General features: G+C 38.0%; 2 long non-coding RNA genes across 6 annotated transcripts; one reads left to right on the top strand and one right to left on the bottom strand.

Annotated features, from left to right (window-relative positions):
* Positions 1 to 5,443: 5,443 nt before the first annotated feature.
* Positions 5,444 to 23,434, top strand: LOC310915019. 5 transcript variants are annotated; one of them, XR_014591136.1, is made up of 5 exons: positions 5,444 to 5,511; positions 19,154 to 19,265; positions 19,804 to 19,886; positions 20,681 to 20,768; positions 21,201 to 22,827. It is a non-coding gene; the product is annotated as an uncharacterized lncRNA (long non-coding RNA). The 5 variants fall into 5 exon arrangements; XR_014591133.1 differs by lacking the exon at positions 5,444 to 5,511 and adding an exon at positions 8,992 to 9,070 and having other exon boundaries at positions 20,681 to 20,807; positions 21,201 to 23,434; XR_014591137.1 differs by lacking the exon at positions 5,444 to 5,511 and adding an exon at positions 8,992 to 9,070 and having other exon boundaries at positions 21,201 to 22,822.
* On the bottom strand, positions 6,094 to 12,112 carry LOC310915020. Its single transcript, XR_014591138.1, has 3 exons — positions 11,915 to 12,112; positions 6,841 to 7,080; positions 6,094 to 6,736 (listed from the first exon to the last, which is right to left on the bottom strand). It is a non-coding gene; the product is annotated as an uncharacterized lncRNA (long non-coding RNA).
* Positions 23,435 to 23,510: the final 76 nt, after the last annotated feature.

Here is a 23,510-nt window from a genome sequence, read left to right as displayed (position 1 = left end):
GCAAAATTCTAATTTTCAGTGCTAGTTCTGCAAGGATGTATGCAACTGAAAAGAAAATGTAATGTGACTTCAGCAGATTATCCGGGCTTGTCACATATTTGGGTGATCTAATTGGCAGAAATGTCTGTAGACATTGTAGGCTTGGAAGCAGCCAGTATTGCATTATTGAAACTTCTTATGCAACTGTTTTTATGGCTTTGTTTGAGATAAGGTATTTTATGCTGGTACAGTAGTAGTTAGGTAAGTGTAATTAATAATAGTAAGTTATACAATTTTTCATCTCCTTTTCTGTTCCTTGGAAATGGAACTTATTTTTTTTTACTTGGTTTCCTTCTCTTCCTGCATATTCAGTGCTTCTGAAGTGGCACAACTCAGACCCTTTCAGATATCAAACACAGAGCTAAGATCTGTTGGCTTAGACATAAACCTGGAAGCTCAACTTTTGAAGCAGCTGAGGCAAAAATGATAAAAGATGGTGTCTGTAGCAAATAAAAGGTGTTGGATGCTTTCCCTTGAGATCTCATGGGCACCTTCCTAATGAAGTATTGAAGGAAGTTCCTGAGGACCTTAATTACAGGCAAAAGGTCAGAAAAAAACAAAGACATTTGCACAATCCAAGAAAGTCTGTCTTGGAAAGAAGTTTCTGTCTATGGAGGTAATTAAAGAAGTTGCTGAGATCTTGAAGACAGAACTTGCCCTATGACTTCTTACTCATCCCTGCTGCACTAAGGCATGAGAGCAGTAGTGAGTTTCCTTATAATAAATATTGTGTTCATGTATAATGCTGAGAAACTTCCAAGTTTCTCAGATTTGGTTTGTTCTGAAAATTACTAGAAATTGTACTTCCCTATTCATCAGCTCTTCCTGATGTGCACATTCAGTTATAACTTCTCATTTGAGGTGAGGCAGGACTAAAGGAACGTTGCTACAAACAATACCCCCTGACATGGCTCAGCTAAGGACTGAGGAGCTCGGCTGATTCTCCATTGCAGCATTTCTGGTGAGGTCCCAGATGGTGCCACATGAGCAGAGACCCCTTGTCAGCGCAGAGGGGGTGGAATCACGGCAGCCTCGAGTGTCAGGATTACACTGAGTTCATTTAAACTGGTAGGCTACAAGCCTAGAAATTAAAGGGAGAAAAGTGTGTGTGACATGATCATGGTCACAATTAAGGCACTCTAAAGACAGTTTGAAATGGAGAATGTGTTGAGTGTGAGAAGAGTATTGACAAACCTGATGCCTTTTCAGAACCTTGACAACACAGGTTATCCAGGCTGCAGAATTTTTTCTCTTTCCTTCTCATTTGTTCATAAAGTTTTTCCTTTATGATTATGTCAGCCTTAGCTCGAGTGTCCTGAAGGACAGGTATTGATGCTTATTATAACAAATATAGATGCTCATCTAACCATAATGATAAGTAAACATTTGCATGTCATGTAGATAACCCACCATATCACTTGACATATTCATTATTTACACAAAATGGATTTTACTTACATACAGCTCAGATGATGAGTTAAAAGCTTTCTGCAGTATCAAGTTGTTCAAGCTTTATTATAAGTAAGAATTAAAGTTCTAAATTCAGGGAGGTGTATTGACAGCATGGGGAATTTCTCTTTAGAAGTGTGTTTCAAATATTAGATCATGATGAAACATCACCTGTAGTGACCTTCAGAAGGTTATGATGAAGAAAAGGCTTTTTAGGCTGTTTTGGTAACAAGGGTATCACCAACAATGGCAAAACAGGACAGACTGAACTTATAAACATTACATCAGCCCTGTGCTAGAGATAACGTGTTTACTAAACTTCTCAAAATGAGCTGAGACCACGAGTCATCTCATTGTGATCAGCACTAGGACTGTTTCCTGCTAAGACTGGCTAGCAGACTGGTATATTGCTGCTTGCCCAAAATATTGAACTTACCAAGTGAAGCTGTCTTTATTTTGTGTAAATAAGTACAAGTGTTCTCTCCTGGAAGGACAAAAAGGTTGCCAGAAAATACAAATACTGGAAAATACCAGCATGCTAAGGATGAGGACATTTGAAGTTCATCTGTTTTTAAGGAAATCTTATTATCACATTGATAAATGAAAAAAATACACCTTTTAGTCTTTCCAAACAACTATGTTTATGTTTTTAATTCAGCAAAACTGGTCTTTGATATTTAAATATGTTCTCCTATGCCACAGGAGTTTAACTTTTGGAAGGTCAAAATGCACTAGACTTAGCACTCTGAAATGGGATAGAAATATTCTCAGGTTTTGCTGTGCTCTTCATTGTCTTCTCAGAGATAGGTTCATATTTTGGCATTTGCCAAGTCCACTGAATTGGGAGGGCTGAGGTAAAAAAATACTGGAGAAATAAATGCAAAAAACTAGGTCAGAGCACTTGCCTGCACTTCCAGAAGGAAAAAAACTTGGATTGTTTAAGGGTATCTTCAGAAAAAAAATCTAAGTATTAAAATATCCCCCAGATATTTAGGCTCATTTTCAGAGGACACCTCTGTGGTAACACAAGTGACATTTCGAATGTGCCATTCCCTTGCTAAGCCTTCTTAGCAAAACCAAATGTCATTTGTTGTCTCAAAAGCTAAAGACATATTTCACATGTCAGATGCACAAAGATGCTACTGGGCAAAATTACAGGCGAGACATTTAAATTCTGCTGCTGCTGGAATTTCTGTCATCTCTCTGATGCAGTGCACAGCAGCTCTCTGTGGTGACAGCAGAACTGGTTCCATAATGCTGCAAAGTAAATTAATACTTTGTGTGAAGGCTCAGGTCAAAATAAAAAGAATTGATGGCTTGTTGTGTGCAGAAGTGACACTGTTATGTCATTAGGAAATACTGCAGCATGTAAGTGGAAACCTGAACACATTTATTTTCAAATTTCAATTGTGTCATTTTTGAAACTATTTCTTTTTAGGATCAGCATTATTAACATTTCTTGTGTTACCAGACAACCCCATCTACCCAAAGAGCAGATGACCTTTTCTAGTGGTGTATGCTGAATATGTTAAATATTATAATTAATTTCAAATAAAGAAATGGGTCATGCTATTTATCTGCAACATTAAAATTTTAATGACCTTCAAAGAAAATCATGTCTAGTATTGTATGACCTAATCCTTGACAGATATCACTATTTTGTCTATCTTAGGGGCTACAAATTTATCCAAAATTTCAGATAAATGTCTTGAAAGACAGATGAGCTAAAAGCAAGATAGTTACTTTTATATTCCACAGCAGAACTCTTCAGCACTTTTGGAAGTGTCACTGATATTTAGGAAAATTTCAAATTAATTTTAAAATGCTGTAAGCAGAATCTTGCCTTCTGTAGGACTCCGTGAGTCAATTTTGATTTCAGTATCTGTTGCTGCTTCAGAAGAATCATTAAAGAAAAGACATTTGCCAGAATTACTTAGAAGAAAGACAAGCTAAAGTCAAAGGTTTGAATTTTCACTTAAACCCAAGTGTGTGGCCCTCCTTGAGTTTAAATTAGAGGAGAGTAGTATTTAGTCATGACCTGTTGTTATGGATTCTGAAAATGTTGAGCAATTATATTTTTGTCCCAAATTTTCATATGGTTGAGGCAAATGGAGGGAGGTGCTGTTTGTGTGCAATCACAGCAACTCAAATCTGCCTGTACTCACTTCCCTTCATCAGCAGTGAAACAAAGGGATTCATACAGAAGAAACATTTCCCTCCTGTTCCCTTACTTCCTAGTTGCTACAAATACTTAGGAAAACTCAATAATTTGAATTGTGTAGCCTTATAAAATGCCTTTTAAAGCATTCTATTGCCAAAATTTTGTTCTGCAAATGTTGTCAAGTTGTTAAGAAAGTTGTTTGGCATAATGAAAATGGGACACTTGTTTCCTGAGGGGTGCATTTTCTGTATCTATGGGATTTATTTATTTGCAATGAGCAGAAATCACAATGGTCTTCCATGTTTCTAAACATCAATTAATTATTTGAATTCCCTTGTGTACGTACAAAGTAGCATTTCTCACAAAAAGCAAACAAAACAAAAGAAAAAGAAGAAAAAAACACGCAACAAAAAAAGCCCTTTCCCCATTAAAAGAATAGGAAAGTAGTAACATCTTTTTTTCCCCCCTGCAGCTAAGAATCATTCCTGAGCAGAAATGTAGGAATATTGTCCTTGGTTTGTAGCCCAACTCCTTTGTGTGTTACTCTGATCCACATATTATCACAAAGGACTATAGAGCCATAAAGCTTTAAAGTTGTTCCATATCGATATTACAATTAAGATTGTACTTATCTGGCTGCTGATATGATTTAAATCTGTTCTTCTGTTTTGAAGTTCAAAGAAGTAATGCAATAGTCCTGCAGTAAATCTGTTCAGGAGAAAGGCTTCACAATTTCAATCACGAAGTTAAATACTTGTGCTATCAAAACCAGCATTGCTGACCCTGAAAAAAGGACATCTTCTCTTCTGCAGAGGTTGACCATTTTTCCAAAATTGAGGAGAAATATATATTCCATGTTGCTTCCAAAGGCACCAGTGTGTGATCTCCATGCTGTTCTCACAGTGCACAGGTTTAATTAGTCACAGATAAGATGCTAGCTTAAATGGCAGACCTTAAAATATTTTATTTAATTAAACTTTATACTTAATGCAATATATTTATATTGTAAATCCTATCATACCACTAAATCCATTTTTCTGCTGGTAGATTTGCATTTAATTCAGGATTTGAATCATGCTCAACTTCATTGTTCCAAGTAACAGAATTTATTAGAATGGATCCACACAGTACTGCACATAATGAAAACAGAAGAATCAGAAAGCTGAATTGCAACACCAAAAATGGAGGAAAATAAGACCAGCAATTTTGGATGTCTCTTGTTTTGGAAGGCCAATGTGTTTCCAGGGCCTTCTTTTCAAAAATTGCCACTGACCTTTCCCACAGTGCTGAGCAGCTCTGTTGCAATTTCTTATTAATCAGAATAAGTCAAAAAACCACGCTCTGTACATTTACAGAACTGGTATCAAACTCCTTCAGTAATTGAAAAGAAAATTAAAATCTTCATTTCTCAGAACTGTTGTGGCTTCCTTTTCATATTTCCTACACTAAGACAAGGCAAACTGTTCTAGAATTTACATTTAGTTACACTCAACGCTTTCAAAAACCACTTTCACATAATTACAGCTCTAATAATCCTTCACCTGCCACCTCAGTTTCTTCATGTGAGAGATTTTTGCCATTTAATGTTACAAACAGCTTCATAAAGTAGGAAGAGGAAGAAAAAAAATCTTTAAAAATCATCTAGAAATCGATTCTTTCACTTAGTGAAAAAATAGACTAAAAATTAATTGAATGATCTTCTAAGATGTTCTTAAACCAAGAGGATGTAATTTAAGAACAAATTAAATAGCGAGCAGATATTTTCTTGTAACTTAAAAATGCGCTTCTTATTTCCAGGTATGTGATTTAAGGTTGAAGAGCATTCTCCAGCTACCTGTCTTGTGCATTACTGAAACATAAAAGTAAGTAAAAACAACTTAATTTGTATTTGTTCATACATTAGAAAATATTTATGAGATAGAACATGTGTGCATAACTTAAAAATAATAAATAATAGTAATTTCTTATTTACCTCTAAGTGCCATAGTGGCCTTGTTATATCCCGGAATTACTGATAAAATTATTTTCTTGCTCCCCCTTCCCATCTTTCCCACAATTATCTAATAGTTTAATGCACTAGTTGGACCAAATTATATTGAGATTACTTTGCATTATGGATATTTACCCTTGAAAATCATTCAAATGAAACCATTCCATTTTAAAAGCCACTTAAAATAAACCTTCCTGACTTGTTCTCCGAACTCATATCCACGATTCTGGTTGAAATAAGGTCCCCACAGATGCAGCCAGTAACCCCCAGTGAGATCCCACCTGATCACCTGGGCCACTGCGTGATGCTATCCCAAGAAACGAGGCTTTCTCCGAGTGAGCTTTGTGGGTCTTTGCTCTGGGATTTATAAAATGCAATAAAAAATGACAAAAAACACAAATGCAAATATATTTTAAAATATAATATTAGCATTGTCAACATGAAATACCTTTATTTACTGCACAGAGAAGAAAATACTCAGAATAGTGTAGTTTGTTTCGGGGAATGCATGAAAAAGTTTCAACAACTAACACACAGTGTTTCTTTGCAAAATAGCCTCGTGCATGATGCTGAAGTGAAATGGGTTTTGCTCATTCTTGTAAAAGAAGGTCATTACCTGCTATTGGGACTGCTCCTTTTGGATTACCTGTCTGTCTGCACAAGTCAAACAATAAATAAAGGCAGTCTGTTAATATAGATTAGAGGTTAAAGTGTTATTTATTATCACCTTTTATGGGGAGATTCTGTAAAGGTTGTTATTGACCTTCCCTGCCTACAAACTAAGTGTCAGGTATTTATTCCAGGCAATCCATTTGCAATGAAAAAAAAATTACAGTCTTCCAGAGGAGGCACAGGCTGAAACTGAGCTGCAATGATAAATCCTGATGAGTAAGAGTTCCCAAATTGAAATGCGTCTCCAATCCACATCAGGTTATGTCTCTGAGCATATGAGATGAGGAAATAGTTGAGAAACAACAGATCTCCTCTTGCAATTTTTGAAGTCTTCTTTTAAACGTCCTTTGGGATTTGGATAGAGTTGAGCATGAGAAAAGTACACAGCACATTTTCATTCCTTTGAGTTTATGTAGTACAGAGAGCTATAAAAGTAAACAACAGCAATAACAAAATTAGCATTCTCTTTCATGTGTTCCTTGAAATTGAAATGGTTGAAGAAAAATCAATGTACCAGTCACCCAATTACTGTGCCTTAATCACATTACCAGCATCCCCTTACACTGGTTTGTGATGGTACTTCTGCAGTGCCCCGGGACCAGAACACACCTCAGAAATCAGCCTGCAAAGGTTGCTGTAACCTTGAAGCCATGGAAGAACTTCATGAGTGCAGAGCATGGAAGGTTCCTGCTACAGTGAATAGAAGCTCCTTGTCTGAACGTCTCAGATTGTGAGGGTGTCAGAAATCCAGACTAAGCCTCCCATGATGCTGAGAATGGAGAAGAGAGAAAGAAAAATAAGATCTCATAAATAGTTTATTATCTCTTTTATAAAGCAGCCACAGTCTTCTGCTTCCTCACTCAGTCTGTCTTACAGGCTGAAGCCTATGAAATTGTAACTATTTGAAAAGATTTAAAAGCTTCTTTCTCCTGCAGTCCTCCAATTCTGCCCTGTTGTCACTTCACCTGTGACCACACCACAAGGTTACAGCAGAAGGAAATGATCAATAATGACATTTGAAGAAGAAATTATATCCATCCAAGACATGGCTTTTTTCCTAACCCAGCTTGTCAAAGTGTTGGCAAAGTAGGCAGCAAAGAAATCTTATGGGATCCAGCTGGATAAGTCCTGGTGGTATTTCACCATCATAGCAAAGTCAGAGTGGGGAAGGGAGAGCTCTGCAGCCAGGCACGAGATGTGTTAGAAGCTGTGGCAAAGAAACAGTCTAACACTGCTTCTGCATTGTCATTGCACAGGGTCACACAACTGCCTGTCCCCTCATCACCGAGCCCTGAACAATCTGCTCAGGCTGACACAGGTAAGAGGGCAGTTGTTGAATTATTGCATCTTCTTCATTTCAAAAGCAAAATGGTTAGAAAAAATCAAATATTTTAAATGCTTGAAGAAGGAAGGTTATTATTTGTTTTCCAGCTGAGGTCTGGACAAATATCTCTGAATTCTGCTGTAACTACTGAAGTTCCACTCTGATTAGTTTAAAATTTATTCTTCAGAGCAAACCCTGAATTCTCAAATTCATTAAATAAAACAAACAGAGAGGTAAGTCCTTATCAAGTACTTTCATACAAATGTCATTACAGAAACCATAGGAAACCAGCCAGGAAATATCATAAGGAAAAGAAGAAATTATAGCAGAAAAATAAAATAACCACATTTTCCAGAAACTTCTGAATTTTGAGGAATAAATTTTTCTCTGTGAGGGTGGGGAGGCCCTGGCACAGGGTGCCCAGAGAAGCTGTGGCTGCCCCATCCCTGGAAGTGCCCAAGGCCAGGCTGGATGGGGCTTGGAGCAGCCTGGGATCATGGAAGGTGTCCCTGCCATGGCAGGGGAGTGGAACAAGATGGTCTTTAAGGTCCCTTCCAACCCAAACTATTCTGTGATTCATTCTTGAGTTTTCAGGAGGATGTAAATCTGGAAAAAATACAGTAGCCTAGGTCTGACTGTACTAGCCACAACCCTGGAGATAATACAAGGTGGGGAAAATGTGAGATAAGACTTCAACTCCTCAACAGCCTTTTACTGGTATGTTCCTGCTAACAACCTTGCTCCACCTCAAAGTTTCTTAAGGTCAATGGTGTTGCTCTCCTTGCAGCACACGCTCCAATTCGGGAAAAACGTCCACACATTGGTTTTAGGAGTCACCAATTTTTGAGACAAAGCATTTAATTTGCAAATGCGTTGTTACAAAATGTGCCTTGCTTTTCATTGTTCTAACTGCATGCTTGGGAAATCTGTCATTTTAATGGCCAAAGCTTTTCTTTTTCCCTTCCTAGTCTTGAGAAAGACCAAAATCTCCCTGCTTGCACAGCTATCCTCATGAAAGTGTTGGAGTGAATGCAGTCCAGTGAACACCTAAACAATCTGGTCCAAAGTGCTTCCATTTACTGGTGACAGCATTAAGGCTCAGACAAACAAATAGGAGCACTGGAATTGCTAATTGTTAGTAATCATTTGTAACTCAGATTTAATTCCTTCTGAAAACAATTGAGTGGGCTTGTTCCTAGGCCTATTAACCAGATTGCCCTTCACATCTGAACTGTTTCCACTGTCCAAAAATTTTAACTATCTGACAGGTGTACAGAGCTTTATTTAAAGTGACTTTATGTCACTTCCCAGCTGCTGTATCCTGTAGCCCCTGGGTTACCTGTGACAGACCCATTAATCGGGCAGCTCTACAGAGACGAGGTGGGAATGCTCCAGTGACTCACAACTGAGCTTCCCCTTAGACTGAAGTGCGTTGGTAGGTGGAAATTTAAATTTTTTCTGCATCAGCTGTAATATTTTACTTGCTCATTTTCAGGTTGCCTATTTGCAGCCAAGTAAAATCAAATTTAGGGAGCTTTTAAACCAAAATTTGAACTTATTTATATTCAAAGACCTCTAGAGGTGCGCTACACAGAATATTAAAGATGTTCTGTTGCTGCCAATTCTGCTTCCAAGCAGCAAGGAAAAAGGGATTTAATCAAACAAGAGTGCCTGGGCTAAGTGCTAAATCATACAACACTTTTCAAAAGTGGGCAACGCCATCCTGGTTAGGCACAGCAGACTCTACACCCAAAGCACTTAAAATGTATTTTATTGCACCAGCAGATGCCAACAAGTCCTTGCTAATGTGATCAAAGTGTTAATGAAGAATGACATGAAAGTTGCTTCTGTGAATCTTTTTGTGGTACTTTTATTTTTCAGTGGGACAGTTATCAAAACCAAACTTGTAACAGTTAAAAGATGGCCTTCCTGAGAGTAAACCAAATGAGTAGCTTATAAAATACTGAGTATCAGAGAGCTGATGAATTTTTGCTTCACCAAAGGTTGATTTTCCAGAGAGGCTAGGATTTGCTATTTGTACACAATGCACATTCCCCTGATGAGATATGAAGATCAAAGTCAGTCAGAGTAGGATTTTACACCTCCAGATTCCTCTCTTTGTGATTCTTTATAAACATTTCTTACGCATTTACGCTGCAAGTTCTTGCTAGAGGAGAAAGCTATAAAAAGCAGGCACTGAAGCAATATAACCTAGGTGTCGTAAAAAGCTTGGGCAGTAAAATGTCATCATTTTTCCAGAAAATAAATGCTCTCATGGCTTTCAGTGGAGATCCATTGCTTCCTTTAAATGCTAAGGTGGTGTCAGGATGAGAACAGAGCAGCAACACCAAAATGATTCTGAAGTTCAGTAATTCATTGTTGGTATCTACTAAGATACCAAAGACCCCAAGTTATGATCAGATGCTAAGGTGTAAAAGTCATTTGTGTAAATTACTGGGGGATACCTACCAGACCAAAGTCATTATCAAAGCAGAGCCCTTTTATTCTGTGATCTTATTCTCTCTACTTTCTCCCTTGATATTAGAGCCACACACAGATTTTTACTGTTCAATTGCTGAAATAATACTGTACTTGAACCATTCAAGGCCAAACTTTTGGCAGTATTCAAATCTTCACTAAGAAACATTTTGTACTTCTGATTGAATAACATTTTTGTGCTTTCATGGATTTAGGTCAGATCCTCCTCAGGATCCCTCTAGGTGTCTTTCTAAGGCACAGTAACCTCTGCAGTTCTGTAACAAAAACCTGCAGTTTCATTACAACCGTGAACAAGGAGCCTGACCAGCAGTGAACAGTTTATTTTCTGCTGTTTTCTGCTATTTATTTTCATGAGCATGTAGTTGCTCATTTTTCTTATCATCTCCATTGCAAGAGTGTAAATTCAAAGTAAATATCTTTAAGGAATATTCATTCAAATGAAAATTATAGGAGGGGTTGTGTGAATAAAATATTGAGATAATGCACTCAGAAAAGGTGAATGTACATGTAAAGAAGTTTTCAATTTCATTTTTCAATTTCAATTTCAACATTTCAATTTCAATTTCAGGTTCCTTATTTAGAGCTATCTCTTACAATTGCCAGCAACAAAAAGCCCGCACTATTCTGCATAAATTGGCAATTGATGTTAGAACATTTTTACCATTTCCACTTTACTTAATTCCAGTATATCTCATTTAATTTTGGAAAGAAATTCATAGTGATTTACATGTCCCAGACATGTCAAAAGAGATATTAAGCAGTATTAAGCTTTAAGAAATAATCCTACTTTATTTCCTTCCTTCTGAGGACTGTGCAGAGGAATAATGTGAATGGATTAGGAAATTGGTGTAATACCTGTCAAGCAATGTTATCTGTGAATGTGCATGAATTCTCCAAAGTTAAACCAACTGTTCTACATCAAACTCCTCAGGTTCTTGAGGAAGGTAGGAACAAAAACAACGTATTAAATTAGCTTGTAAAGCTCTGCTTTCAATGGGCCATTTTTATTTTCTTGGTGTGTACAGAGCCTAATCCAGTGCTTTGTAAACACGTTGTTCTGGCTGAACCCACAGCTCTTTGCTGCAAGGATCTTTCTGCACCTTCAGTGGGAGCCAAGCAGGAAAGGGGATAACTTTGGCCAGGTAATTTCAGTCCCTGCAGCCACATCAGAGTTCCTGGATCTGCAAGTGTTTGGGGTGCACAGCTCCACATCCAGTGTTTTGGGATGTGCTCTCAGCAAAGCTGACTGACCCTGTCAGGGAGTTCACTCCTGCTGCTGCTCCGAGTTAGAAGCGAGTGAACTGATTTTGAGGAGCAACTCTTCCCAGGCTGCAAAGTACAGCAAACAGAGCACTCTTTTATTTGAATGTTTTGCCACATTTTCAGAAGGTACACCTGGGATGTCAAGGGAGAAAGCCTCACAATGTAAGTTTATAAAAGTCCAGGAAATTATCTTGTCTGCTGCTGAGGGGCAACTAAAGCATCTGCTGGGCTGGAATAGGATATTTGGATTGCAAGCACTTATATAATATGCAATTCTGCACAGGATCCAGACAGTCTGGATTGTAGACTATCTGTGATGATGGTAGAAGGTACAATGTGTAAGTATTAATTAGCTCTGGATTTGAAACTGAAAAAAAGCTTTTATTGAACCACTTATTGATGTTAGCTTCATAGTGCCTCCAGCAAAAAACATGTTTTGTGAGTTTACTGATGTCAGCACAGAGCTGACATAGGCACAGAAAGCAGAGAGGCAGCTGGCATGGCAAATGTGCCTTACCTTGTACCTGGTGATGTCTGGAATCTGTTTCTTACCCTGCTGGAGGGATCACAGGTTCCATCGTGTGCAGGGAAACAGGGAGGGGAGGGCACTGAAAAGGTGCCTGGATTTATACAGTAAGTACACTCTCAGCTGGTATTAACTCTTGACAGCCACATTCCACTTCATGAAATTTACACATGGTGCTATTTCTCCTCCAGGCAGTTTGAAAATGTTAGGACTGACTTCCTTCATTTACCACTAAATCCAGCTCCTGTGTTATTTGTGGGAACTGGAAAGCACCTCCCATTTCTTTGTGCTGTGTCTGCAGCATCAGTCTGAGAACCAAATCACCCAGACCCTTTCCATGATTTATCTGGCTTCCAATCTTGTTGAAAAATGAGCACAATAAAAAAGGCTTGTGAAATATTTCTCTGGTTAAATGTCACTGTTAATATATCAGAATGCACAGAAATGGGGATTATGTACAACTATAGACATTTTGCTGCATTTAAATGTGCCTAATTTGTCATAAAATTATTCCTCTGTGGTTCCAAAGAAACCTAGTAATGTCCTAAGAGATTTCACCCATTTAGAGTTTACAAGAGAAATTATCAACTGTCAGACCTGTTCCTGTAATTGTCTTCCAAATTCTATTTTTTTGTCTTTTTGAGGCGTTTTGGGTTACTTTTTCTCATGCAGTTTCATTGCACATTTTAAATTGCTTTTATTAGATAAAAAATGAAAGCAATGATATATATGTAAAATTTGTCTGAATAGGACAGACCCTGAAAAGTAGCATAGTTTTGGCATTAATTTTTATTGACTTTCTTAGCTATTAACCAAGTTTGGTGAAGCAATGGGGAGAAGGGCCTGATTCCCAGTTTTGAAAACATAGAATTGTTAAGGAAAGAAAAATTTATAAGACCATCAAGTCAAATCATCCCCCAGCACTGCCAAGGCCACCACTAAACAATGTCCCCAAGTGCCACATCTTTATGTCTGTTAAATCCCTCCAGGGACAGTGACAGCTCTTAGCTTTGAGGCTAAGTAGCTGCCACAAAATGATCACAGCTAATAACTGATTAACTTCTGTCACAGCTATTTCAGAGCAGTCTTGCTCCTAGTTGGAAAATTTAAATTCCAGTTGAAATAACTGATTTCCCACATTCTCCCCTCTGCTAAAAGAATCTGAACATACTCCAGTATCTCAGTTTGCCTTTTTGATTCAGAACATAATGCAGCTTTTCCATGGCTGCATGTGCAGCATGGCAGCTCAGCCAGGTACACACCGGGGGGGGTTGTGCAGACACAGCCAGGACATGCCAACATGAGGTTTTCCACAAGATAAATGCACAGACCAGAGTTGAAGACCTGTGAACTTCAGTAAGATGAGGTCCAGCTCTCTCAGCTGTCACTGTCATCAGCAGAAAGAAAAACCTTCATTTTGAGTTGTTTGAATATGCCAGAATTCCCTACTGTGGGTGCCACTGGGAGGGATAATCAGTGACAGTACAGAATGTGAGCAGCCTCTGTGTGTGTTTGCATTTCTTCCCTCTGCTACCGCCTTCCCCCGGGATCACAGGATCCCTGACTGGGAACTAACACAATGTGCTTTTAAAGCAGAGGCATTAATTATCTGACATCTTTTAGATACTTGTCATTCTCACATTTGGGCTGAATCACCAGCCTCTTCAGGCAAGTGTGTTCTGCCTTCTGCTTCCATTCCCCAACAGGCTTTGATTGTGAGAACGAGGGCCTCTAGTGGCTTCTCTCTTGTTGCTCTCCAGTTCCGCCTTTCCATCTCTCAGAGACTGTAATACTGAGAGTGTGTTGGGTGGAATTCGTGGCACAGTTGTATTTATAGAGTATAAAAAGTGTTGAAAGAGTGAAGTCTTTATTTATGAAACAAAGAATTGGCAAGAAACGCCTTAGTTACAGGGAAATGCCCATTCAAACAGCCGAGACAGGAATTGGTTCAGGATGTTTTGTTGTGCCTCCTCCTGGCCATGTCATGAGTTAATCAAAAAGAAGTCTTCTGATAAAGCAACAAAAGTAATCAAGCCTGTAATTTCAAAAGGATAATACAATTTCCCTGAGCAGAATTCTTTTGTTCAGTTCTCATTTCTGTACCTCTAATGTTTATGGGGCATTTCATGTAGTAATGTATGCAAGCTGGCAAATGAAAAATAACGTGGATAATTACAATAGAAGCAGCTAATAGAAGCTGTAATATCTACATCATGTCTCTAACCATTACAGTTTGTGGTATTGAATTCATTTAAATGAAGAAGGGCTAATTTGCAGTGTAGCAAATTATACACTTGACTTACTGATATTAGCACACTCCCTTAAGTCTCTCTGCAGGATTTCAGGCATTATGTTGTTACTGCTATAAAATCTAGGAAGATAGAATAGCAGTGGTGAAATATCTGTATCTGAAAGAGCTGTTAAGCAATGACATTTCAGTCAAAAGAGCTCAGTGCTTTCTGAAGGATAAACTGGATTCACTGGTTTCTTAGGATCTGGAGACAATTTCACAATTCCTTGTTTTATAAACTTACTTTCCCTGAGTGGATGAATGACATCTGGTGTGGAAGGTGGTAGAGAAGCAGATGTGAGTGTCCCTGAGAGCTGAGGCAGACACAGTGCTGTGGCTCTAGACAGCTGCTTGTGAAAAACTAAAGGTTCACAAGTGCTGTCAAGCCCTGTGTCATTTCAATGGTTTTATGATAAGCTGCAAAAAGATTTGATAGCATCAGAAATCACTTCTCTTGTGAAACCCAGAAAGCATGAGGAATTTCTAAATCCTTGAAAATCTTCCTCTCAGCTCATGAATGTATCTGAATTTCACTTTAAAAACCACTGCAAGATCAGTTGTGCGTCCAAATTCCAGTGGCTCAGACCTTGCAAGCCAAGCTTACATCAGTAGCTCTCCCTTTCCATGATATTTGGACTATGAAGAAAGCAAAAATATTTGTGAACGTCCCCCAAGTTCCACTAAAAATAACATTTATGATTAATTGTCCAAATTATCCCACCAGAACCTAACTGATATTTACTGTTTACCTTTTAAGAAACTCCACACCTGACTTTACTAAAAATTAGGCAGCACAAGTGTTATTTATATATGTATGAGCTGCAGGAAACATACCACTGTTTTTGCATAAAAGATATTTATACCAACTAAGCAGCTTCAGCTCACAATTCCATCTGTATTAGCATTAGATGTGCACTTGTCTTCAGTTATTGAATATTCTAGTCTTTAACAGGCCATATAATTACCTTAAATATTACATTTGAGACCCACTTTAAAGCTATAGTTCAGAAGCTATTACACATATTTTATATACAGGTTACTACACATAAAAAATTTCCAGATCACCAAGTGGACACTTTCCAGACTATCTACAAAGCATAAGCTTATGCTATTTATTGTTTAAAAATAATTACATTTCTTCTGTGAAAGGCTGCGATGGTTTTTATTCTGTAGGTGCAATACTAATGGTTTTAATATTTTCTGAATCAGGTATTATTAAAACTGTCTCAGATAAATGTATTATGTGTTACATAATGTACCATTGTGTGCTACAGAATTTTTTGAGGCTTTCTGGCTGAAAACTCAAGCAAATGGTTTTCACCTATTATACTATAACATTATACTTCATATATACTATAACATTATACTTCACCTATTAACTATAACAGGTTTCACCTATTATACTACGCCACAAACATATTTTTTAACTCAGGGTTTATTCTTCCTATTTCATGAGCATGTTTTAAGGCAAGGCCATTTTCTTAGCACTCTTTTCCACCTGCCACTCTTTGCCTCAGCTACTTGGACTGTAACTTGTAAAGACAAAGCTGGCTTTTGCTTTATTGTCTTTGTACCATGATCTGGTCAGGCTTTTCTTGGTATTTACCAGTTTTCATCACTTAAATTTTAACATTGCTCCAGAATTTATAAAATACATTATTTTATCAGAAATTGCTGTCATTTGTCAAGGTTGCATGGTATTTTGTGTGTGTTGGTTTGGTTTCTATTTGACTTTCCTTGCAATCTGGATTAAAAACTTTTATCCTCAGGCGACGGTAAAAAATCAGTTTCTCTTCTGTCAAAGCTTTTCATGTGAAAGTTTACATGCATTGAAACTTTAAACTCTCCTATTAGACCCACTAGGGAACTTTTTATGAAAGCTGAAGGCTCCACAGTTACAGCAAATGGTAATGTTTTCAGTAAAACTTTATAAGGCACTTGGAGATATGATTTAAGGATGATTATGGTGGTAGGCGGCAGGATTAGATAAACCTGAAGATCTCTTTCAACCTTGGTGATTCTGTGATTTCCTTATGTCTCATCTATTACTGCAGTGGCATAAATATGACTTCCTTAAAAGGCAGACTGTCTAAATGTTTATTAAGTTGCTCACTAAAATATTGTTTTGAAGTCAACACATTTTTTTCTACTTCCCACTTGAACAATTTCTTTAAAATATCTTTGTAACCATAAGATACAATACAAGATCATGGTTTCTCTCTTTCTGCCTCATCTCTTACTACACAGGAAAATAATTTTGTCTGTCCTCTATTTTCAAGCTCTCCTGTCCAGTGGTTATGTATTTAACTGCTTTATTTTGTCTGAAGTTCTACCTAAGGTAATTTTACTGCAGAGGTGAGGAAGGCAGTGCTGTAGAATGATCTGTCTGTTTTAGCTGCCTGCAGAGCTTGCTCATCCTCATCATAACCCTAATTCTGCATCCTGAAATATATTTCTAGTCTTCTTTTCTCCTCCTTAGGGTACTGATTTGGCTTTAATTCTGTTTTTATCAGGCATACATAAATGTCTGAACAGCTCCACCTGCCACAACCAAATGTGTTCTCTGAAAGCTCCTGGGGACAGGGGGGTTTTGTGTGTAAAGTACCACACACGGCCAGACCAGCCCGTGGTTAAAGAGCTTCAGCTCTGGGTGTCTTTGCACATAAACCTGTGGGTTTACTTCAGGCAAAGAGCAAACTGCAGCTCATAAACCGAAATGCTGATGTGAAACTGCCAGCAGCACCTACGAGAATGCTCCTCATAGAGGTGCAACTTAATAATTTAAACCTGTAATTTCAGTGTTTCAGTTTGAAATATTGCCTTATAAAGAAAATCCAGAAAGTGTTTCTGTTCCAAGTAAGTCTGAGTGTAGAAATTAAATACCTCCTTCTCTCTTTATTTTAAAAAATGCCATGTACAGTCAATCTCCTGCCCTGTCGGTCATCTCGCTGGTTAATATCTCACATTATTGAAGATTATTTTTAGAAAGGGCCTGCTTTTAAGAACCACTCTATTTGGTTTGTCCAATTGGTTCTGGCAACTAAACTTATTGTACATATTTTGAATCTAAATTTTCTGGTCATTACAATATCCTGGTTTTCCATCTACTGTTAGTTTACAGAATTTGAGTACAATGTGAATGATTATTTATAGGATGTGGAAAAAGCATTCAAATGTGGAAAGTAAACTGACAGAAACAGGTTTATCAGTTGAAGCATTCTTCTTTACAGGTTAGTGGAGCAAATAACTGCATCTTCTACTGACACAAATATTTTCAGGACCTTGCTAGGATGCCATTTTGCTTTTTTGTATCTATATTTATATAAACTTCTGTAGGCTCTTTTGTATTTAGAAGATATATAAAACCACCTTGTATGTTCTTTTTTACACAGCTCTATTTTTTATTCTACCAGCAAAACCAGCAGCTTCAGCTGGAATTTTTCCTTGGAGGCCACAGAAAGGGCACAGTTAACTTGTTTGCACTGGGGTGCTGGCAAGAGGCTGTAAACCAAAAGGCTGTAGTACAGGAATTAGTGCTTGTGGGAAGGGTTTCCTGCTCTGCGTTTCTCATCTCCAGAAAGCCCCACAATGCAAGCAGCATATCATGTTTTCTCTTTGAATCACAGTTTAATTGTGCCATGCCAGAAAATGCTGTTCTGAGTTGCAATTCAGTCACAAACCAATACATTTAGAATGCTTTGTTTTAAAGAAGGAATATCATGAAAGCACACCCCAAGCACACCCTGTCCATCTGTTCTCTACTGCACATCCAAGTAATTCCACTCTCCTCTGAGGTGCTGGTTATTCCTTCTCCACTGGTGCCAAACAGCAAGTTCAAAATACAGATCAATGCTGAGAAGCAGGAAAAGTGGTTCCAGTAAATTAAAGAGAAGTGCTGATAGTCATTCCCCTGCTTGGTGTCCCTGGCTTTAAGCACTACAGCACAGACTGGGGAAGAAATGAGCAGTTCCCAAGCCCAGATCATTAGTTAGCAGGTTCTGTTGATTCCATCTCAAGTCAGATATGTGAGGGCAGAGATCATTGCTAAATTAACACTGAGCAGGGTCTAAATGGATAAATCTGTCCAGCAAAGTGCTTCTCTTGGCTTTCTTAAATTCAGGTTCATTATTAAGCTTTGCTCAAATAGAATAACTTATATACTCCCTGTGAATTTGAATTGATGACAAAAAGGAACTGACTGTTTATAAATTAGTTGCTGCACATACAATAAGCTCTCCACAGGCCGAGCCTCAAAGGCCAGCAGGAAATTCGTTTGCCCTTCACTACCCCCTGCTGACACCTCACTCCTCTCTTCTCCATTTCTTCTTCAGTTCTTGGAGCATTGGCAGGTACTTTTTACCACCCACTCCTAAAATCGTGATTCCCCTGGACTCTTGCAACCCACTGGCCTCTCATGTGCTGGAGGAGGAACACACTACAGGGCTTTCCTTGCTCAGAGAAGCCCTGGGGCTGCCCGTGGGGGGATCTGCACCTCCTCCTGCTGCAGGGGCTGCTGCAGGAACCAGCCCGTCCTGCCTGTGTTAGCAGCAGAGTCCTCACTGTGCTCCTGCTGCCTACACCCCCCTCCAGCACCTGCTTGGACAGGGCTTGGAGCAACCTGGGACAATGAAAGGGGTCCCTGCCCATGGCAGGGGGGCAGACCCAGATTTCCTCTATGATGCTTTCCAACATAAACCCTGGTTCAGCTCATTTTGGAGAAGTTTTGGAGGACTGGCTCCTGTGCAAGGGCTTCACCCTGTGCAGAGCAGTGACCCACAGGAGCTGTGCCCTCCCTGAGGCCTTTTGGAAGGACACTCCACGGGGGACACTCTGTCTGCCCCAGAGCTGAGCACCCTCTGCCTCATGTCACTGCACCCCTTCTGAAAACACACCCCAGGGTGAAATAACCCTTCTCCTCTTTTTTCTCTCCCCATTTTTAGTGTTGAAACAGCTTTCCAGTGGGTGTCACACACTTCAGCTTGCCCAAAGTTGTCCTGACATTTAAGGAGAGACGAGCAGGAAGAATGGGGGAAGAACAAGCCCAGGGATCTGGTATTTAATCTCAGCTCTGTTACTGACCAGCAGACAGTGTCAAAAGAGTGTTTTAAAGTCTCTTAAAGAAGCTCGAATCATGGTGTGGCTGGGGGAAGATGCACCACCATAGACAGTCAACACTTTTTTGTGTGTGCTTTAGATTTTTCTTCCATAAATTGATGTTAGAAACCAATTGCAATGGCTTTTTAGATCTCTCAGAAAGTTTTCAATTAAAAAAAGTACAGGAATATTTGAGGAATTCTTCATCACCATCACACATACACTTATTCACTGTTAGTAATTCCACCTTGAACTCCTAAAAGACTTCTAAAACACTGTCCCTAGAAGAAAGTAAAATAAATAAAATCCAAGCTTTTGATTCTTCCTCAAGAAGAATTAAAACTGTTTGACCTCTTAGACTCTACTTTCAAATAATACAAGTTAAAATAATGTCTAGTCGTTATATTTTAAATTTTATTATATATTTTATGTGAAAAATACATATTTATGAATTTTATACTTACTAATCCTTAATAATTTGGGGGTTGTCTTTTAGAAGCCTCAGCCATGACTGATGAACTCACCATAAAGCCACTGACTGAAAGGAAAAGAGACTCGGACAAAGAATCTATGTTAAATGTATGTTAATCTTTTTGATCATGCTTCTTAGTGTGCTGAGATTTTCTACATAAGGAACATTATTTATGAATCACCCAGAGTTAATTCTTAGAATTTCTGAATGATAAGTAGAGAGCTTTTAACTAGGCCAGAAATTGTGCTATGTGCACTTCTCTTTGAAATTGTTCATAAGGAAAAAATTCCTAAAGAGGAGTGTAGTACACATTTGAAATTTCAAATTATACTTCATTTCAAATGGTCAATAGTCTTAATTGTGTCTTGATTTTGATTAAATGTTAAAGTCAGGGATTTTGATTTCTAAAATAGACGAGAAGATATTGATTATGAACTAATTGCAAATGTTTCAGGGCCCGTTTTGGCAGGCTCATTAACACTCAGTGTTAATAGTGACCAGGTGTGTTCATCCCGTTAATGTCACTGCAGCTCCACCTTGTGGCTGAATGATTATTCTCGGTTAATTTTCCATTCTGTAGGAAAAGGTTGGTCGGAAACAAACATGAAAAATGAGGAGGATCGGAATCCATAGACATGATTAATTTCACTGCGGTTATTTGTATTAAAAAAAAAAAAAAAAGTGGCAGGAAAAAACTCTAGCCCTGAGTGTTTAGAACTCGCTTTCCATAGTTGTAATTGGTCATGTTGAAGTGGATAATTGTAAAATGGGGGAAGTTTTAGTAAAATATTACTTAAGAAAATGAAAGAAAAAAATGTCCTGAGTATTATGATTATCTGTATCAATGAGTTTATGAATCATATATGCCCCACCAGTCATGTTTTTTTCCTGTTTCATACAGGTGATGAAAAATTCTGACGGACACTTTAACCTTGAGGCTGCGATTAAAAATGTTGACACAATGTGCAATGAGTTGAAGAAAATGAATGGTAATTCTGACTTCACCATCCAGTTAAACACAAAACTGTGTAAGATATCCTTCTAAGAGTGTGCAGTGGTGAATGGCCTAGTTTTCTGTGTCAGACAATTGGGTTTTAATGTAATGAAACAACAGCTTTGCTCTTGTGTTTTGAAAAATTAATGGAACAGTAGTTAGAGAGCAATAGAATGGTGTTAGTTAACACTGGGAAACACCTGCTGGGTGATCAGTCAGTCCTTTCTAGGAACACTGAGAGCCTTCTAATGCAAATATTGCTAACGTGCTAACACCAACTGAATTTAACTGTCTTGAAGCAAGCGAAACAAAGCAACCCTTCAACTTTTTGAGTGAATTGATAGGTGAACACAAAAACAATGCTGTCTGTAGATTATTATTCACTGTCAGTCAATAAATACCATGCTGATGGCTCTTTGTCTTTCAGTGGAAAGCCAGCTACTGCTTTGTGACCTGATTTTGAATTTCAACCATCCTATGCAGGCCAAAGATTTAAGAGAAGCTGAAGAAAAGACTTGGAGTTTGACAGATTAAGTAACATCCATTTTTATGTATTGTCTTCTGTTAATACTGCTAAAGCTGCTGCTTCTTCTTTCTTCTTTTTCTTCTTCTCCTTTCTTTTTATTAAGTTTGAACTGTGCAATGATAACATGGTTTCCTGCAGTTAGACTATTTTTATTTTAAGCTAAACATGTGGAATGGAAAAAAAAAAGTAGGTTATTGGTTCTGAGAGGGGATTTTCAACCCACGTTTCCCAAATTAGGCCCACTAGAGCTGGAAAGACTGATGTAATTAATTAAAAACGTCAGGAAACTGGGCATGAAGCTTTTCATGTGGTTTGTTCATTTTAAACAAAGATGTGTTGGAACAGTAACAAAAGATTTAAAATTTACTTCAAGTTACTGCTCTCTTACCTCAGATGTCCTCAGGGAAAAAGGATAAGAAACTGTCAGTGAAGGAGGAACTGGAATTTGTGTTTTGAGCTGCCTTCCTCATCTTAAAAAAATTGCTGAGGAAGGAGTCAAAGAGCAGATTAATTCTGAAAAAACAAAAGTACTTTTCATTCCAGTTTCTGTAGTGACTCTCTAATGCAACTGGCTACAAAAATAGGGAAGAGTTTGTGGTTTCAATGGTCTATCCTGAAATCTTCTTGGCCCAACATTTGCACAGCCACTTTTTCATGTAGTTCATTACAATTAATATTCAATCATCCTTTACTCGTGGACATGTTTGAATGTTAAAATGTATTTTTATTTTTACACCAAATATATTTCTCTGAATAATCAAATAGAAATTTATTCTACTTTTTTTTAAAAATGCAGCGTTAGAATTTGTTATGCAGGTTTATATTTTATTTCTCTTTCACTGGTGAGATGGTTTAAAATTAATAAAGCACAGTTCCATAGGAGGTGTTTTTGGATTGTCAGATTTTTCAAGGCAGGGCAATGGAATAGAATTACAGTTCAAGTACAAGAGCCAGTGGTGGTCTGGGGGATGTTGTTCTTAATTTTAACAGTTTTTGAAAAAGACAGATTAGAACTGACTTTTCTTTCACCACGTTAGGAGTCAATTTTTAAAAATATTGGTCTAGAAGCAGCTTTGTCAGTGGAAGAATTTTTAAAATTCTATTTTTCACTTTTATTTTTGGACTCATAGTTGCATGGAAATGAACTTTGCTAACTTTGAATTCCAGCTCTTACCTTAGCATCTTAGAAATGAACATTTACAAAACATATCTCAATAAGTAAAACTGTTCATGAAATCTGATTGGGTTGTCTGGGAAGCTTTAGAGATTGTGTGGAAGTTACTTTCTACCTTGAATTTTGGTTCCAATGTTTTAACTGATATAGACACAATGGCTTTAAAGGAGAAAAAGTGTGACAAAGTCATAGTTATCGAACCAGGGTCTTGTCAGAACACAAAGGAAATTGAAACCCAAGGCAAAGGGTTGGATAAAATCCCACTTAACAAAGGTGGGAAAACTCTTGATGCAGGATGCTTTGGTGTTCCTCAGCTGCAACTTGTATTTTTGAACTATGTCCCTTTTTTTCTTTAAAAAATGCAATAAAACAGAAAGGAGTTGTGCAAGAGGAACTAAGTTTGGCCTGACTGTGTGTGCTTCCAAAGAGATTTGGGAGAGTTCTGCCACTTAAGGATCACACGAGGATGATTTTGTTGATGTGCTCCCTGTAAAAATGCAGTCTTGATTCAGTCACAAAGACACAGCTGAAGAGAGACCTGTGCAGAGAAAATCTTTTTTCTGAGTGAGGTTAGAGAACTCGAGGAAATACAAAGTTCCAATTGCAGGATGAGGCGTGGAGTCCCCAGTGCTGTGGCACAGAGGATGTGCTGTGTGTGAGTGTGGTGGTTTCCTGGAAAAGTGGGAACCAACAGTTTCACAGCTGAATAGCCCAGACACGGATCCTGACAGGCACCTGCATTCCCAGGCTTGGAGGATTTTTAGTGTCACTGAAACCTTTGTGTCATTCAGATCTGAAGCGATCTTTTCATAGAAGTAAGCAGAGTTAGATTTATTGAGGATAAAAAAATGGCTTTTGTTTTGTCTACTCCTCAGATTTGACAATGTTTGGGTCTACTCTGTATCACTTCACTAACAAAATTGCTGCTGCAATTCTGATCCAAAAAAAGAGCTCCTGTGAAATCAGAGACTTGTACTGATATTTATTTATGGTTCATCAAATTTGGTGTAGAAATAATTTCAAGAAGATATACATAC

This window comes from Zosterops lateralis, assembly GCF_965231275.1.
Source record: "Zosterops lateralis genome assembly, chromosome: 14".
Lineage (NCBI taxonomy): Eukaryota > Metazoa > Chordata > Aves > Passeriformes > Zosteropidae > Zosterops > Zosterops lateralis.
The sequence above is the reverse complement of the archived record's forward strand: the minus strand, read 5'-3'. Positions and strand labels throughout refer to the sequence as shown.